Genomic DNA, 17,648 nt, shown 5'->3' with positions numbered 1-17,648 from the left:
CATATACACACAATGTGTCAAGAGAAGGGATAACTATTTAGAGAAGTTAAACAAGTACTCACAGAGGCGGAGACATCAGAGCCAGAGTTCAAAGAAGCAACAGAAGTTTGCTAGGCATCAAGACAGGGTGGGAGGAAGAGACTACACTATGAAAAACATGACCAAGTACAGACCTTGGTAGATGGATTCATTATTTCAAACATTTTATAGAGATCTAATATGTATCAGGCCCTGAGATACACAGATGACTACAATAGTCTGTTCTCTCAAGAAGTGAAAATCTAGTGGGCGAAAGACATACAAACGTAATTGTAACACCTAATGGTATTACAAAACTGTATCCGAGATGTCATGGAGTATGAAGGGAATACAGGTCTGGTGGCCAACTGAGTTTAGAGGCAACCAGTGAAGGTTTCTTGAAGTAGGTAAAATCTAGGTTAAATCTTAAAGGGAAAGAAGGAACAGGCTGTGCACAGGGTAAGTGGAAGGGTAAGAACAAAAGGTCAAGGGCCCTGAGGAGCCATTCTAAGGAGTCTGGAACTTCACACAGAAACAAGGAGCTAATAGAGATTTTCAAACAGGAGGTGACTTGATATTTGTCTTTAGTAAGACAACTCAAGGGACAACATGGAGGACGTGCTAGAGAAAGGAGAGGTTGGCAGGGAGAACACTGAGTTCAGAAGAAGAATGATAAAGGCCTGAAGTAAGGCTCAAATGACATGCGTTTACGAAGTGAACTAATGATTTCAATAAAGAGATAGGGAGATACATTCAGCAACATTAAGTGAGAGCGTCAGTGAGATGTCCAGGTGGCCACAGCCAGACGATAGTTGGAAATGGAGATCCCAAGTGAGTTTTCTAACTCAGCTAAGGCTATGCATTAAGCTAAGTAATTACAGGAGAAGAGAAAGGAGTAGATAAGTTCAATATGGTGTGTGTGGGTCAGCCAAGTAATGATGACCCATAGGCAGATGAATATACACGTCCGGACTGAAAATGGAGATCCGGGATTCATCGGTGTACAGGCACAGGCAGGAAATCTCCCAGGGAGAGACCATAAAGCAGAAAGAGGTCACCTAGGGAATAATAAAACTAATATTTACCTAGTACTTACTATGGCTCATTTAATCCTCACAACCACCTATGCAATACCTACGTACTATTATCCCATTTTACAGGTGGTTAAGTAATTTTCCCAAGATTACAAGACAAAGAACAATAGGAAGCAAGGCTTAGGATAGATTAGAGGAGAACCAGGAACAAGAAATGTTCGAAACCAACTTAGATGATTCCAGAGGTTATCTATGGTCAATATCACTGAAAATTTAAATAGGACCAAAAAAAAAATGAAGGAAAGAAAAAGGAAGGTGGGACATGGGATATTTAATAATTTGGGGCTATTAATAGCTACAATTTACTTCTACAGTTAGTTTCGGGAAGAAGGACAAAGAAATATATTGGATTGTTGTTGCGAAATGAGTTGAGGAAGTGAAAACACTGATCATAAGACTAGTCAGTCTAGGAGGTCCAGCAATAAAGACACCGGACACCAGTGTTTACTAAGTAACATTTTCAGTGCTGTGCACCCGCGCAGTTCAATGCATCCCATATTTCATTTACCATTCCCATTTTAAAAGACACAAAAGATTTGGAAATGCTGCGAAACTTGCTCAAATCAAAGTCACACAGCAGGTAAGTAGCAGTGGAAACATTTACACCCAAGGGGACATAAAGCTGACAGATAACTATTTTAGAATACAACACACTGATTAAACACTTATTTCTTAAGAATCTAATCTATGCATTGGTTTTGTAATGTTCAGTGTAATAGTCTAACTGGCCTTAAGAAAGTGTTAAGAAACAGATTTCAACCGAATAAATTTGGAGATCTAATTGGCTTTATTAAGTGATTTCGTGAAATGGGCAAGCATCCCATCTAGCAACCAGAGGGCGCTCCGATGAGTTCTACGAAATGGAAGGTTTTTATAGGCAGAAAAAAATGGTGGGACTAGGAAGTTAAAAGAGTGGATTACTTCAGGCAGGGTCACCTTCCCCGAGGGGAAGGCACAGGGGTCTTATCAGGCAGATTGATTAAGATTATGTTTCTTTTTCTTTTTTTTTTTAAGTGGTGAAAGAGTAGTTTATTAGAAGAGATAGTACACTTCAAATAAATAGAAGTGGATGTGAGCAGTAGAGAATGGCTCAAGGGCCCAAGGTGGCATTGTTAGGAGAAAAAGTACTCTCCAAATGGTTTGGAGCAGGCCAAGCAAAAGAAGAGGCTGAAACTGCAATTAGATCAGGTATTAAGTCTAGGTTTGGTATCAGGAGCTTTTAGCATGAATGACACCATTTTGGACCCGTGGTTTTCTGTTTAACAAAAGCAAAACAAAAACAATTGGTTTGAGACATAAATGAACCATGTTGAAAGACGTGTCAACTGTAGTCTGCCTACAGCGTTCTAATAAAACTTTCAAAAGAACCTATAAATTTGTAAAACAAATAAATATTGAGCGCCTACTCTCTCGGTGAACTTTGGTAAACCACTCCCAGGTTCACTAGGGAAAAAGAAACAATTGCAGATAAATTTACAATCAATCCAAAACAAAATTTCTCCCTCTTCCTTCTAACTAAAGGTTTGCCCTAATACAGCCCTACAACATTTACATATCAAAGAATTAGGTCGTTAAGTCAATGAGTCAAACTACAAAACACAGATAAATTCTCATTTACATCTGGATGGTCAGTACACTCATTCATCCTGTGTGGTAACTTCCAAAAATAAATTAAAATCTTTTTCCATTTCCTTCCCAATGGAAACAGGTACTCTTCCCTAGTTAATATCTCCCATTCAAAAGCTCCTTCCTCTGTCCTCCAACTCAGTTCATTCTGTACCTGTGCCAGGTGCTGGGCCAGACTCAGAGAATTAAGACATAAATAAAATGGACTAGCCCAGCTGTCAGGATATTTACATGCTAGTAGAGGAAACAGTTAAAGCATCTAAGTAACTAATGCGTCTCCTTCAGTTGATGATTAACTGCTGCTAAGGACAATTGAGTGTGCTAGGAGAGTTTCACTGGGATAGGATGGGTTTCCTGAAGAAGTGATATTTGGGTTTGATAATCGAGAAATGCACAGAAGTTGGAGGAAGGGACAGAAGAGCACCTAAGAGGTGGAGGAAACCCCTAAAGATAAGGAGAGAGTAAAAAGAAAGAGCCTTTCCTAGAACAACAACCACCACCACCACAACAAAAAACCAGTGTGGCTTGAGCCCAGAGAGCGAGGCACCAACTGACCCCAAATGAACTGGAGATGGGAAGTGTGGTGAGGGTACTTTGGTTTTATTATCCTATGAGAAGATGGAATCTTTGAGAGTTCTAAGTGTGTGACCCATTGAGACGCAGGCATTTTTAAATGATTACTCTTGAAAGTATCAAGAGCTCCTTCCAAAATTCATTCTCATGCCTAGACAACACACTTACAAGTCATTCACCCACACCAACCAACTTAAAGGAAGGAAAAAAATGCTTCAAGTTGAATTCTAGCTCAAGGGAAAGGCATGCACTCTGGGGGAAAAATAAGTATTTTAAGCAGATGGCAGCCATTTAAATATTAAGAAGTGACCAGTGACCTTAATCTATATATAAATATGGAGACTAGAGTATATAGCTTTTTCTCCCTTACAAATTAACTTCTAAACATGCATTTAAACTGCATGGCTATTGACACTTAAGAACGACAGAAACTTCAATACATCCTAATATTTAAAAATAAATATGAGCTTGATGAAAGGCTCTGGTGCCCAGACAAGCAGATTTTGATGTCTTGAAGTGTCATCCATCCTTTCGCACACGTTTTTTCCCTAAATCAATTAGAAGCTGGGTGCAGTTTTGGTTTCGCTTTTTTAAGGCATATAATGTCTTCTAAGTCATAATTTTCTTTACTACCGGTGGGAGAGATGCCACCGGATTCGGGGGACACCAAACCAACCTCCAACCAACGTTTAAAAGGCTGCCAGCCATCGGAACGCCCGATGGTAACTTTCGCGCCGTCTCCATCCCCTAAACTCCTGAGGACTCGCAGAGCCTCCCCTCCCCCGAATCCGGGCCGCCTCCTCCGCCCCCCGGCCCAGGACAAGGCCAGGCCCTCCGGGCCGGAGTTGCAGCCATCACCTCTATCCCCTTCTTCTCCGGCTGAGGCGGGTGGACCCAGACGGGAAGTGAGGAGGGGAGCCGGGGCATGGGCATTACCTGCGGCCGCAGCCCGGCAGCTGGGACCTCGGCAAGGAGGGCACAGCCGGGAAGCCGTCACAGGGAGGCCGGCAGGAAGGTCGGCTCAGGGTAGCTCTCCAGGTTCCCAAGGCCGGCAACGCAGCCAGCCCCGCCGCAGACGAAGATAAAGCACCGGACTCCGGGGCCCCACCGCCCCCAGCCTCGCGGCCCGCTACGCAGCGTCACGCGCACGGCCCTCGTGGGCTCAGGATTTCATTGGTGGCCCTGGAGGCCACCAGGCTCCGCCCACCGCCCACGGCGGCCCCGCCCCTTCCCGGGCGCGCGGGTACGCGGTACGAGAGCCCCCAGCTGGCCCTGTTGCCCTACGAGGGGGCACTAAGCGCTAGCAGATCGTAACACCGGCGACAGCAGCTTGCTTTCCATTTCTGCCCAGCGATTCATTGTGTGGCAGAAATGGGACCGAGACAACTTCCTGCAAGTCCAAAAACGGCACCCTGGGTGGTAGCAAGGGACTAGCGAGTCTGGTGCCTCTTCTAGAGATTCACAGAAGCCGCTTCTAAAACAGGATCATTGCAGTTTGAACTGCCCCTCGAGGAACAAAACAGAAGCACTAGGCAGAAGCGTGTGTCATGGGATGCTTTCAGGCTTTGTACACTGTACTTGACTATGTCTTCAAGCACGATACGAACTAGATCAGGAGACAGTAAGATATGTGAAGTAAAGAGGCAATTAAGTAATTAAAAGGGGGACTTCATAATCAAAGAAAAAAATGAAAATGCAAAGAGATTTAGGACATAGATTAGCTAGAACAGTTAATCGCTTAGGTTTTACGAAGGAAAAAGGTGTAGGTAAAGTTAGGTGAAAAGGGAATGTATGAGGGCAGCAGAGACGGAAGGGCCGCACTGGCAGCTTGCAAACCAGGACAAGCTAAGCTAGCCTGCCTATTCACTCCGACCCTACTCCTACCAGGTAAAGATGGCCACCCATTACCGGGTCGTCTGCCCTAAACAAACGGCTCAGGTTTACCTGAACTGACTACTCTCGTGGACATTTTAACAAAGAGGATGGACAAGTACCCTGGCCACCCAGAACAGGCCCACTCTCCATCCCAAGGCAGAGCAGCATTCATTGGAATTCAGTATTGGCGGCCACTGGCAACCCACCCAGTTTGCCTCTTTTACAACTGTGATTGATTGCTGCTTCTGCCAACAGGATGACAATAGTATCCGGTAGTTCCCAATGCCTTTGGTGCATTCCCTCTCCCTGCCCACCTGTTAAAGAGCTGTAGGAACACAGGGACTCATTTCCGCTGAGACTGTGCTGGCCACCTTATATATACACCAGGAAGACTCTTGTCTTTTCCTTTGTTCCATTTATTCATTCAAAAAACAGTGATTGTGTTTTGTTCTTGGTGCTAGGGATACAGCAGTGAATACAACAGAAGAAGCCCCTGCACTTAGAAGCTTATGTTTCTAGTGGAGACGATAAAGAAACAAGTAAGTAAGATAATTGCAGGTCATGACAAATGCCAAAATGAAAACAAAACAGTGTGGTCCAGGAAGGACTCTGTGAGGAGGTGATCCACGCTAAGACGTAGATGAGAGGACGGAGCCAGCCATGCCAACTATGGGAAGAAGAGCATTCTAGCCAGAGGACAAAGGGTGTGCAAGTGCTGATGCTGAACTAGTTTAGCTTGTTCGAGGAACAGAAGACCAGGAGGTTTGAAGCACCGTGTGAAGGTAGGAGATTGAGGTTGGACCGTTAAGCAGGAGCTTCATTGTGTTGGTTAGATTTTTGTTTTGTTAAGTTTTGTCTTGTTTTTTAAATCAACCTATTTTGTGGAGAATGACTTAGAGGGGAGCGGAAATGGAACCAGGGAGAAGCCAATGATAGGAAGCTATTGGACAAGCCCATGAGATGGACGATGGTGCTGGATTAGAGTCGTTGCTATGGAAATAGAAGTTGAAGGATTTCAGGATATTTCCTGAGGTGCAGGTGTGAAGGTAGTCAACAAGATGACTCCTGGGTTGTTTACTGAAGTGAATGGGAGGATTTTACTTCAAGGTTGAAGACCGTTGAATATAATTGGAGGGACCCTGAAAGCCTCTGCCCAAACTCTAAGCCTCTCCCACCACTGGCCCGAAAATCTCACATCACTCAATCCTTGGGAACAAGGCTTGGTTAAATTCGAATGTTGGCTTCATCATGTTCCAAAAAATACATGTACAGAACTTATACCATGTTTCCCCGAAAATAAGACCAGGTCTTATATTAAGGTTTGCTCCAAAAGACGCATTAGGGTTTATGTTTAGGGGATGTCATCCTGAAAAATCACGCTAGGGCTTATTTTCCGGTTAGGTCTTATTTTTGGGGAAACACGGTACTAGTTGTAGGAATATAAAGTTGAATAAGAACAACTATCTATTGGGGAGATAGATAATAACTAAGCCATTTCAAGACAATACAATAACTGTTATAATAAAAAGAGGTACTAAAATTGCCTAACTAACAAGGTCATTGTAAGGATTAAATGAGTTAATAATGCCCACGAAGCTCCAAGTACAGATACTGGCATATAGAAGTACTCGATACTATTAACAGTTATTTTACACTTTTCTACATGGAAGTTCATCATTACAGTTGATATTATTATCCTCTGGATACAATAAGACCAGATGGAATAAATATCATAGGAGAGGGAAAGCTGAAACGGAGGAAGGCTCGCTGATTCCAGCTCTCTAAACCAGTAGGAGCAAGAGTTGAGTTGGCAGGCAAGAGAGGAGGGACAAGCAAAGGTAAAACAAGGTTAAAAGCCAACAAGACAAAAGGGAGCCAGACTACGTAGCAGACAGGCAGGTAGTTGAGTATTGTTGAAGTGTAGGGCACTTACTGAGAAGTGGCGAGATGTAAAGCTAGTGTCAGGGCTTGAGAAGTTTGTAGGCCAGGCTGAGACATCCTGACTCAGACTTGCATAGACAACAAGGAGCAGGAAGCTTGGTAAGTAGGGCAGAGTCATGATTCAGGAGTCTGTACTGGAGGGGCATGCAATGGAGATGGAGAGGTCAATCAGAAGGGCATTAGAGTAATATAGGTGAGAGATGATAAGGGCCTGAACTAGGCAGTAGCAAGTGGGATGGGAAGAAGGGGGAGTATTTGAGAAATATTTAAGGAGACAATTGATGGACAGTGTTTGGATGTAGAGGTTAAGACTGCATCCAGGATTTCTGGCTTACAGGCTGGGTGGATGGAATAAATGCTGACTGAAGGTAAGGAAATGCATTTGAGGTAAGAAAATGAGGTAAGGAAAAGCTTCACTTGGGTTAAAATTTAAGCTGAACTAGTCCACCTCCTCCCGAGACCTAAAGGAACTGAACAAGAAGCAGTCAAGTTTTGTTTTAGTTCTACAATAAAATAGCTTTAACGTGTTTTTTTTTTCTGATTATGGCAGTAATGCATACTTATTGCAGAAAATAAAATCGAATACAGAAAAGCACAAAGATAAAAGCCATCTAATGTCCCACCGCCCAGAGATGATGTGGGGAAGGCAAAGAATAATGGCCTGAGCTTGGGAACTGAGCTCTTTTGCAGGAAATCACTGAGTTCCATAGGGAGGGAGCCAGAAAGGGAAACAGAAACCGCACCAGGTTTTAAGACACAAACATCTCAGTTCTTGGAATGGTGACATGTCCATTAATGATACAAAACACACACAAGCAATAAACCTTATTCAATCTGAAGTGTGGATAATTTCTCCATTGGCACTCAGGCTTAGTGAAAACATAGACTCATGTGGAGTTAAAGTTTTGGTACTAAGAGAAGGACAACGAAGCAAGAATGTAAATCAGGGCCTTCATTGGTATGTCCCTGAAAACTTGGAGAGCTGGAATCCTGTCTTGTTTATGTATTCTGGAAGCACCCAGTGCATTACATTACGTATGAGCCACCTGGTAAATGTATTGAATGAACTAACGAAGCCAACTGAAGGCATAAGTCCCTAGATTGTGGGCGGATCCCAAACAAAATAGAAATCAGACATCACTCCTTCTCTTATGGCCTTAGTTATCTAACATACAGTGTCATCACTTGTTCTACAAACAGAGTTTTTTGTAGACAAGGCAGAGAGCCATCTATCCCAGGTAAGTAGACTGCTCACTCGACTCTATAGATTCTCTCTAGCTCTAAATAGTAAATTACATTTTAGGCACTGCAATAGATGTAGTAACAGTTCAAGGGATATACACACCTGAGGAAACACCCTCAAGATTTCCTGAATCACCACAGATTTTTTTTTTTTAATCTCACTGGAATTAAGTTATAAATCTAAAGAAGATTCTTATCAGTTAAGATGATATGGTCTTAGAAAAACCATTAAGGAAATAACTCAAAATATATATAGTCAATAAAATCATTAAAGGAATTTAATGTGCTGTCTACAGGAGATACAATTTTGACGCAAAGATACACATAGGTTGAAATTAAGAGAATGGGAAAAGATATATCATGCAAAAAGCAACCATAAGAAAACCGAATGGCTACATTATTATCAGACAAAATAGACTTTAAGGCAAAAATGTTTAAATGGTGCAACCACTGTGCAAAACCACTGTGCAAAGCAGGCAAACATGGAGTTACCAAATGACCTGGCAATTCCACTCATAGGAAAATATAACCAAAAAAAAAAATGAAAACATATGTCTGCACAAAAACTTGTACAAGAATATTCATAGCAGCATTATTCATAATAGCCAAAAAAGTGGAAACAACCTAAATGTTCATCAACTAATGACTGAATGGACAAATAAAGTGTGCTATATCCATATTATTCAGCCATAAAAAGAAATGAAGTACTGATAAATGCCACAACGTCGACGAAACTTGAAAATATTCTGACAAGGGGGGAAAAGGCTGTCACAAAAGACCAGATATTACATAATTCCAACATTATAAAATGTCCAGGATAAGTAAATCCACAGAGACAGAAAGTAGATTGGTGGTTCCCTAGACCTGGGAGAACAGGGAAAACTGAGAATGACTGCTAATAGATACAGAGTTTCTTTTTGAGGGTGATGAAAGTGTTCTAAAATTAATTGTGATGGTTGCACAACTCTGTGAATATACTAAAAACCATTCCATTAAATTGTACCTTAAATGGGTGAATTGTACGGTATGTGCATTATATCTCAGAGAAGTTACTTTGGAAAACAGGCAAAATTATTATAGAAGTTCTGAATGGTGGTTACCTCTTCCCAAGTTATAAATTGAGAGAAAGCCTGAGGGAGGCTGCTGGTGTGTTCGAAATGTTCAATGTCTTGATCTAGGTGGTGATTACATAGGCGTACACAAATGTAAGAATTCTTCAAACTATATACTTAAGATTTGTGTACTTTACCATATGTAATACCTCATACATAAAGAAAAACATTTTTAAATGTCAGCTCTATTTAAATAATTTTGACTTAAAACATTGATATTTATTAATTTTAACTTGTTCATTTAATTTTCATAAATAAGACTTTATATGTAAAATAACTTCTAAAACATATATTAAAATAATTTTTATTTTACATTTTGGCATTTACTTTCTTAATGAAAATATATTCAACACACTCTATTTTCATATACTTTAAATTCTACTATATTTTTTGTGCTAATACTCTGGATAATTACTATAGATAGAACACAAATAAAGGAAAATCTCAATAACATAATTAATGATTTTGTTGAAATGTTAGCAAGATAAAAGTTATGGCATAAATATATGATGATATATGAATTACATTTTATGCCTCATCATTAGCTCATCAGCCAAAAATCTAGACACATGCAATAATACCTAAATTGTCATTTTTGACTTTCACTTCTCTTTCAGTCATATAAAAACTATAGCTTTACATATAGTTCCGTATTTGGTTGTGACAAAGGTTTATTTGTTGAGGTCGGAGGATGTGCTTTATTTGATAGCCTGTGTTAACTTGAGTTATAACTTTTAAAGACTTAAACATAAGGCATGTGACCTCAATTTTTTTTTTGTCCTAAATCACATAAATGTTATTGGTGAGCCTACACATAGCATGTGTTGCTGCCTTGTTTACAGTTATCTATATGCTTTTTAACACCTACTTTAACTTACCACGTGCACACACACAAACACACACACTTATACATACACAAAAATTCTGTATTGCTTCAGTAGAAAAGAGATGGTTTACTCATTCTTGATTCCCCATGTTGTCTCTATCACCGTGACTGTAGGCACCAAAAAATAGGTTTTGACTTTAATTAACTAAACCATATATATAGGAAATGGGAGGTACACCTGAAGAGACTTCTGTAGATATGGTGAATTAAGAAATCCCAAAACAGGCAGGTATGACAAGTATGAAGAGTCAAGTCTTTTGCCCTCAGGACATATAAAGCATAAGCAATAGAGAACAACCTTACTCAATCTGCTTCACTAATGTGCATCCTTTGGCACAATTAACAATTCACAAAGGTGAGAGGTTCACCGATTCAGAGTTGAGCTGGCCAATGTGTGGTAATGAGACATATGTCTTTTTGGTATGTTGTCTTAGAAGAGATCGGAAGACATTAAACTTTATACTTAGGGATAAAAAGCTACTCTCTAGAACTATATAAGATCCTGTATCCTATATGCAATAATCTAGTAGTCCACCTTTTATTTCAACTGTAATCCAACTGTAGAAATTACCAGTAATGAGGTGACCAGTTAGCTCAGTTGTTTGGAGCATGGTGCTAATAACTCCAAGGTTGCCGGTTCGATCCCTGCCTGGGCCACTGTGAGCTGTGCCCTCCAAGTAATATCTGTGGTGATATTGAATATAATGAATACCCATCTATTAGGAATTTGACTAAGATTCCCTAATAGGTTATAGGGGCTGAATAAGTTTTAAATAACAAAAATAAGATTAAGCAATCATTAATTTCACCCAACAGCTATCAACTAGAAAGAGTGACACTCACTGGCTGAGTTCATACTATTGCAGAGTCAAAGTGAAACAGTGGACTCAGATCTTCAAATTTCAGGTCATAAGGCAGACTTGCACAAACACTCGTGGATTGTCTCTCTTCTGTGGGAACACAGAATGTAGGTCACAACAGGCTGGTTCTGAGCAAGAACAAATTGTCTTGTCACTGTCTCCATCTTACCACATAAATTTTGTGACTTGAAAGGTTTATGTTGGAGATATGGCAGGACCAAAAACATGGAGGTGACGAAAATACAGGTTGTGTTTAGGAAATAATGAGTAATCAACTTGGCTAGAAGACCTAGTGCTTCTCAAACTTTTCTGCCAAAATATCTCCTTACAGAGAAAGAATAAACTTGAATGCCTCACTCGCCAAGAAATTTAGGCATTTGTCCCATGTCCTCATGCAATGTCTTTGAAAGCTCATGTTTTTTTCTTTAAAATGAATGCAAATTTTGCATATCTATCATATCAATGGTATCATATAAAAACAATGTCTTAAAGATCTATTGTCAGAGCAGAAAACAATAGACTTTCTTGGCTAATAGACTTTCTTGGAAAACTAGGTTACTACTAGTTTTACTCCATCATACATACATATGATAAAGCCTTTTCTATAAGTGCATATTTTTCAAATTTTGTGAGAATTATAATGAGTATGTGCAATATATCATATAATTTAAAGATTAATAATAAACTGAACACTAAGTAACTACCACTCCACTTAAGAAACAGGACATTCTACAGCCTTGAAACTCCCAGTGTGCCCCTCCCAGATTGCTTCTCCTTCTGCTTCCTGAAACTACTATCTTAATTTTATGTTAATAATTCCTTTGTTTTTCTCTATAATTTACTAGTTTACCACAAATGTAGATATTCCTAAATAATATTAAGTAGCTTTGCTTTTTGTGACCTTGCCATAAATAATATGTGTATTCTACACTTGGCTTTTTCAGTTCCGCATTGCATGTCAATACATGAGCACAAAGTTCATTCATTTTCACTTATGGAGAGTAGATTTGTAAATTTATTCATTCCAGTGTTGCTAGACATTTTGATTGCTTTCAGTTCTTTTATAATTACAAAGTCTTGTGTCACCAGATTCACATGGGGAAGAATATTCCTAGGGTTAAATATCCAGGAGAGAAATTGGGAGTCACAAGATAAATGCATCTTCAATTTTATTATAATAAATAGTGCCTATGGCAGATAGCATTTTCTAAAGATGGTCACAAAAATATTGTCTATCCACATGCTCTTTTTACAATGTGACTTTGACACACCTCCCATTGAGAGGTGGACTCTATGTCCCCTTCCTCTGTTAGTGGGTGAGTTTTTGTAACTGTTTCAATCAATAAAGTATGGCAGAAGTTATTACTCTGTGTGACTTTTAAGGCTAGTTCATAAAGAGCTATGCATCTTCTACTGTAACTCAAACACTTTCATGTATTTAGTGGCTGTTTGTGTTTTTTCTTTCATAACATCAAGGCTGTTGCTTTTATTTCTATTGCATTTTCTTTGTAGGATTTAAAATGTTATAAGAACTAATACTTTGTCAGTGACATACATTGCAAATGTCTCTTCTAGGTTGTTTCTTGCCCTTTTCACTCCTTTTATTCTGTATTTTGATGACAGAAAGTAGCAATATTTTCCTTTATGGTTTGAGCTTTTTCTGTCTTAAATTCTTTCATCATGAGATCATAGAGGACAAGGTCTCCTTTAATTTTTTTTTTAGAAGTTTTACAAGTTTTGTTTCTCAGTTTGAAGTCTTTAGTCATCCATTTGGAACTTATTTTTGTTTGATATGAGATAATTCTTTTTAATAGGTCTAATTGAGCATCTTTTCTTAACTGAAAGCTCTGTGGTATATCAAGTTCCCATAGCAGTCTATTTCTGTACTTTCTTATCAGTTCCATTGGTTTGTCAGCAGTATTGTCAACACCACATTGTTTCAATTATTACAAGTGAAGGATAAGATCTTTTTATCTAGTAGGGAATGACCCTCTTGCCAGATTTTTCTTATTCACGAATAGGCTATGTCTCCCTATTTATTTAGTCTTCCTTAATGTCTTTCAATAAACCTTTCTGAATTTCTCCAAGATCTTGTACATTTTTGCCAGATTTATCTTGAATATTTTACGCTTTTTGTTGCTTCAATCAGGCTATCATTTTAAAATCATAAATCTTACTAATTGCTCTTATTAACTAGTTCACAGATTATTTTTCAGTTTTTCATGTAGAACATTTTACTATCTCCAAAGAATTACAGAGTCATATTTTACTTTCAAATTCTTATATATATTTTATTCCTTGCCTTGCCTTATTACACCAGCTAACGCCTATAATACAATGGTGAGTAAGACAGGGGAGAGTGGACATTTCTGTCTTGTTTTTGATTATAAAAGGAATACTTTTAATGTTTCACCATTAAACATGATGTTTAGGATAAGTATTTTGAAGCTTTTATCAGAGTTAGCAGTACTCTTGTATTACTAAGTTACTGGGAACATTTTTTTTCTGTATATGTAATTATATGGTTATTGTTATGTGGTGCCTAGATTCCAAGATGGCCCCAAATGATTCTCACCTCCAGGTATTCATACCCTTATGTAGTTCCTCCCACATTATGTCAGAAATGATCTGTGTAATCAATAGAAAATGGCAGAAATAATGATACGGCATTTGATTAGGTCATAAAAGATATTGTAACACACGTTTAGCCATAGATTAATGGAATAGAATTAAGAGTCCAGAAATAAACTCTACATTTATGGGCAATTGGTTTCAAGACGGGTGCCAAGTCATTTAAATGGGGAAATAATAGTCTTTTTCAACAAATGATGTAGAGACAACTGGACGCCTACATGTAAAAGAATGAAGTTGAACATCTACCTCACATCATGTGCAAAAAACAACTCAAAATGGGTCAAAACATAAATGTAAAAGCTAAATCTATTAAACTCTTAGGGAAAACAAAAAACAAAAAAAATAGGTGTAAATCTCTGTTTGACCTCACATTAGGCAATGGTTTCTTAGATAGGACACCAAAAGTACAGCAACAATAGAAAACACAGATGAATTATACTTTATCAGAAGGTAGTAGTACCCAGGATATATAAAGAATTCTTAATTCAACAATAAAAGGACAAAAAAACTCAATTTTAAAATGGACTAGGGATTTGACATTGAGTAGACATTTCTCCAAAAACCAAATAACCGATAGCACATGAAAAAATGCCCAATATCATTAGTCATTATGGAAATGCAAATCAAAACCATGATGATACACGATTTCACGCTCACTATGGAGTCTATAATAAAAAAAGACAAATAATAACAAGTGTTGGCAAGGATGTACTGAAATTGAAATCCTCCTACATTGTTAGTAGGGATGTAAAATGGTGTAGCCCCTTTGAAAAACAGTTTGGCAATTCCTCAAAAAGTTGAACATAGAGTTACCCTCTGTATGATTATATTCCTTGAAAAGTCTCTGAGGCCCACGTTCAAAGTGCATTCTTCCAGAGACTGTTCTTCTGCCAGGTGCTTCTGCCAGGTGGAGCGGTACCAATCCAAGACCACTTTAAACTATATTTTTACCTCAAGTCTTTTGTTTATTTTGTTTTTTGTTGGGAAATTTCAAAGAAGTCATAGTTTTCCTCCAACAAATCTTAGGTTGAGACAGACTAGATCCTTTTGTGTGGTATTTCTCTTTTCCTACTTTACATGCTTAAGTAAAGTATCTTTGGGGGGTAGGGAGGCAGCGGGTTCCCAGATCCATGTACGGGTTGCTATTCAATCTTCCACCATGAGGGGACAAGTCTCAAGTTTTCTCCCCTGCTTACTAATTAAGCCCATTAAAACTTAAGCTTTAGGCCATCCTTGTAGACAGATGGCCCCAGAGCAAACGCCAACATCTGATTGCATTGCTGATGTCAAGTTTTCCTTCCAGTTCAGCCATACATTTTAATGATATGTTTGGGTGTGTGTGTTTCACCATTTTTAGGCACTCTATACCAGGAGGATTTCTCTGAACATCTAATCTGCCATAATGCCTGAAATGAAAAATCTGACAAAGTATATTTGTGCAGAAGCTCACACTCCCAATCCCCCCCACACTTAAAAAAAAATCTTTAAATAAACACTAGTCTCTGAGAAAATGTACCATGTTCATTCTGTGACTTCTTTTACTCCCTAGACATCCTTGCATCAATCATGGTTTAAGGAACACAGTGAAAGAATAAAGATTAAATTAGAAATTCAAGTTGAGATCACATTTAAACAGTCTTAAATGCAGAAGTAGGAATATTTGGATTTCTAAACTGTCACGTTTGTGGTTTAATAGATTGAAATTCCATGGCAGACATACTTCCAACTGGCAATTATTATTTATTAAAAATAGGGTTCCTTCATTCCAACTATTAAGTGGTTCATATGTGTCTGACACTGGTTTCATGCTGGGTGGAGTACAAAAAATCATGAAAGAAAAATTTTACCCTTAAGTAATTTATAAGCAAATTTGAGAAACATTTCTTGTATGCGAATAATTACCATGTAAACCAAAAATATGGCAAGTGCCCAATAAGTGGTGAGAGTTCAGAGGAGTTCAAAGTAGGGAGCAGTACTTCCAGCTTCGGGGTTGGGGGAGAGTGACCAACTGTCCTAGTTTGCCAGGGACTGAGGGGCTTCCTGGGACACAGACCCTTTCGTGAGAAAAGCAGTATAGTCCTGGGCAAACAGGAGAGTTGGTCACCTTAATAAAGCCAAGGATGTAAAGACAATCAGAGAAGGATTCACAGAGGACAGGAGATGAAAGTTGTAAAGGACCTTGTAGAGTTAGTTGGATTGGATTAGCTACCTTCATTAATATCTATAACATAAATACAACTTAACCCCTTTCCCCACTCTTACCAATAGCAGTCCTAGCAATTCTGTGGTGATTCTGTTCTTGGGAGTATCTTCTTTAGATTGTCATATGGATTGAAATCGTTTAGTCAACCACTTGCTGGCTTCTGCTTTCACTACATCTGTGTATCCTACATAGTTCTCTAATTCCCAGTTGCTATACTTCTGGGTTAAATGAAAGTTCTTTGTAATGCCTCCTCCTCTCTAAACATATTAAATTATGGAGTCTTTATTTGTGGCAATTACGTCCTTGGGTCAACAATTAAAAGGAAGGCTGCTTAGAAACATAAAATGGATCTTCATTTGAATACAGTCTCATAAGCAACAGTTCGCTTTAAACTAGAGAGGAGAGAAGGTATTCGCCTCTGTGGAATACTGGACACCAGTTTGTATGCACAAACTGTAATGTGTATACAAACCCCCACCCACCTCCCCTTGTCTTGTTAAAAATGCAGATTCTGACTAGTAGGGCTGGGAGGGTCTGAGATTCTACATTTCTAACAAGATCCCAGCTGATTCTATTGCCACTGGTCCTAGGACCATATTTTGAGTAGCAAGGCTCTGTCTGCCTCTTGTACTGTCCCAAATTTCCCTCTACTCCCTAAAACACTTTGACTTTGCTTGCTGAGTCTGAAATTCCACCAATTACACCAATTTCCTGGAACCAGTTGCAGATTGAATCACAACTTGATGTGAACTCTGTCAATCAGAGTTAACCTCTTCGTACCTGCTGAATTAGGAACTTTTAAAAATGGATTCTGTTTTTGTGGGTAAGAATTTTAAAACGAGGCACTGTATTAAAGGGTGAACACAAAGGTGGGGCATGAGGAGGTTAGGAAGAAAGGTGGGAGTTGAGCAGCTGCAGAGTATTATGAAAGCAGAGATACCTGGGGTCAAGGCCATATGCAACATTAGGAAGTAGGAGGAGGTGAAGAAAGAAGGATCAGAGGCTACCTATTAACAACACGCATCATTTTAAAAACCTTACATGGGGCAGCCTGAGGATACCAGATCCTCATAACAACAGCAAATCTGTTCCTTCCTTCTTATAGAAAGGTAATATGACACCTGTACAGGTCAGTAAAGATTCACTGGTTTTTCTTAATTTGCTTGTGCAGTTGTGAAGTACGAGAAGTTGGTTTGCTAAATGCACGTGCTCGTTGAGACCATAGGGAATGTCTTTACATAACTGTTAAAGTTTCCAAGTAGGATTTAGAACCAAAGGTTTGACAGGGGACTGATAACACAGAATGGTAGCTCCTACATGAGTCAGAGATCACTCAATCTTTTCATTCTATGGATGAAGAAACTGAAAACAAGCAGGTTTTACTGGATTGTTCAACTTCATCCACATCGTTAATGAAATAGCCTGACTTGAATACGAGGCTTAACTCTTGACTCTTATAAACAAGTGGCTTCTATAATATTATATTCTAGTATTATTATTATATTGAAAACCAGGTTAACGTTTCCAAAATGACTTCATGTTTTAATTTCCATAAGTTCTTTTTTAACTCATTTTTGTGCCTAA

The 17,648-nt window shown here is 38.9% G+C and overlaps 1 protein-coding gene across 1 annotated transcript in view; it reads right to left on the bottom strand.

The window, feature by feature from the left end:
- The window catches only part of SOAT1 (sterol O-acyltransferase 1), a 58,684-nt gene extending 54,231 nt beyond the window's left edge, over positions 1-4,453 (bottom strand). Inside the window, exon 1 of the mRNA XM_033092781.1 lies at positions 4,248-4,453. The gene's annotated coding sequence lies outside the window, so the exon portion shown is untranslated. The remainder of the gene's footprint in view (positions 1-4,247) is intronic.
- Between the last annotated feature and the right edge of the window lie 13,195 nt (positions 4,454-17,648).

The sequence above is a fragment of the Rhinolophus ferrumequinum genome, chromosome 22 (genome assembly GCF_004115265.2).
Source record: "Rhinolophus ferrumequinum isolate MPI-CBG mRhiFer1 chromosome 22, mRhiFer1_v1.p, whole genome shotgun sequence".
NCBI lineage: Eukaryota > Metazoa > Chordata > Mammalia > Chiroptera > Rhinolophidae > Rhinolophus > Rhinolophus ferrumequinum.
The sequence above is the reverse complement of the archived record's forward strand: the minus strand, read 5'-3'. Positions and strand labels throughout refer to the sequence as shown.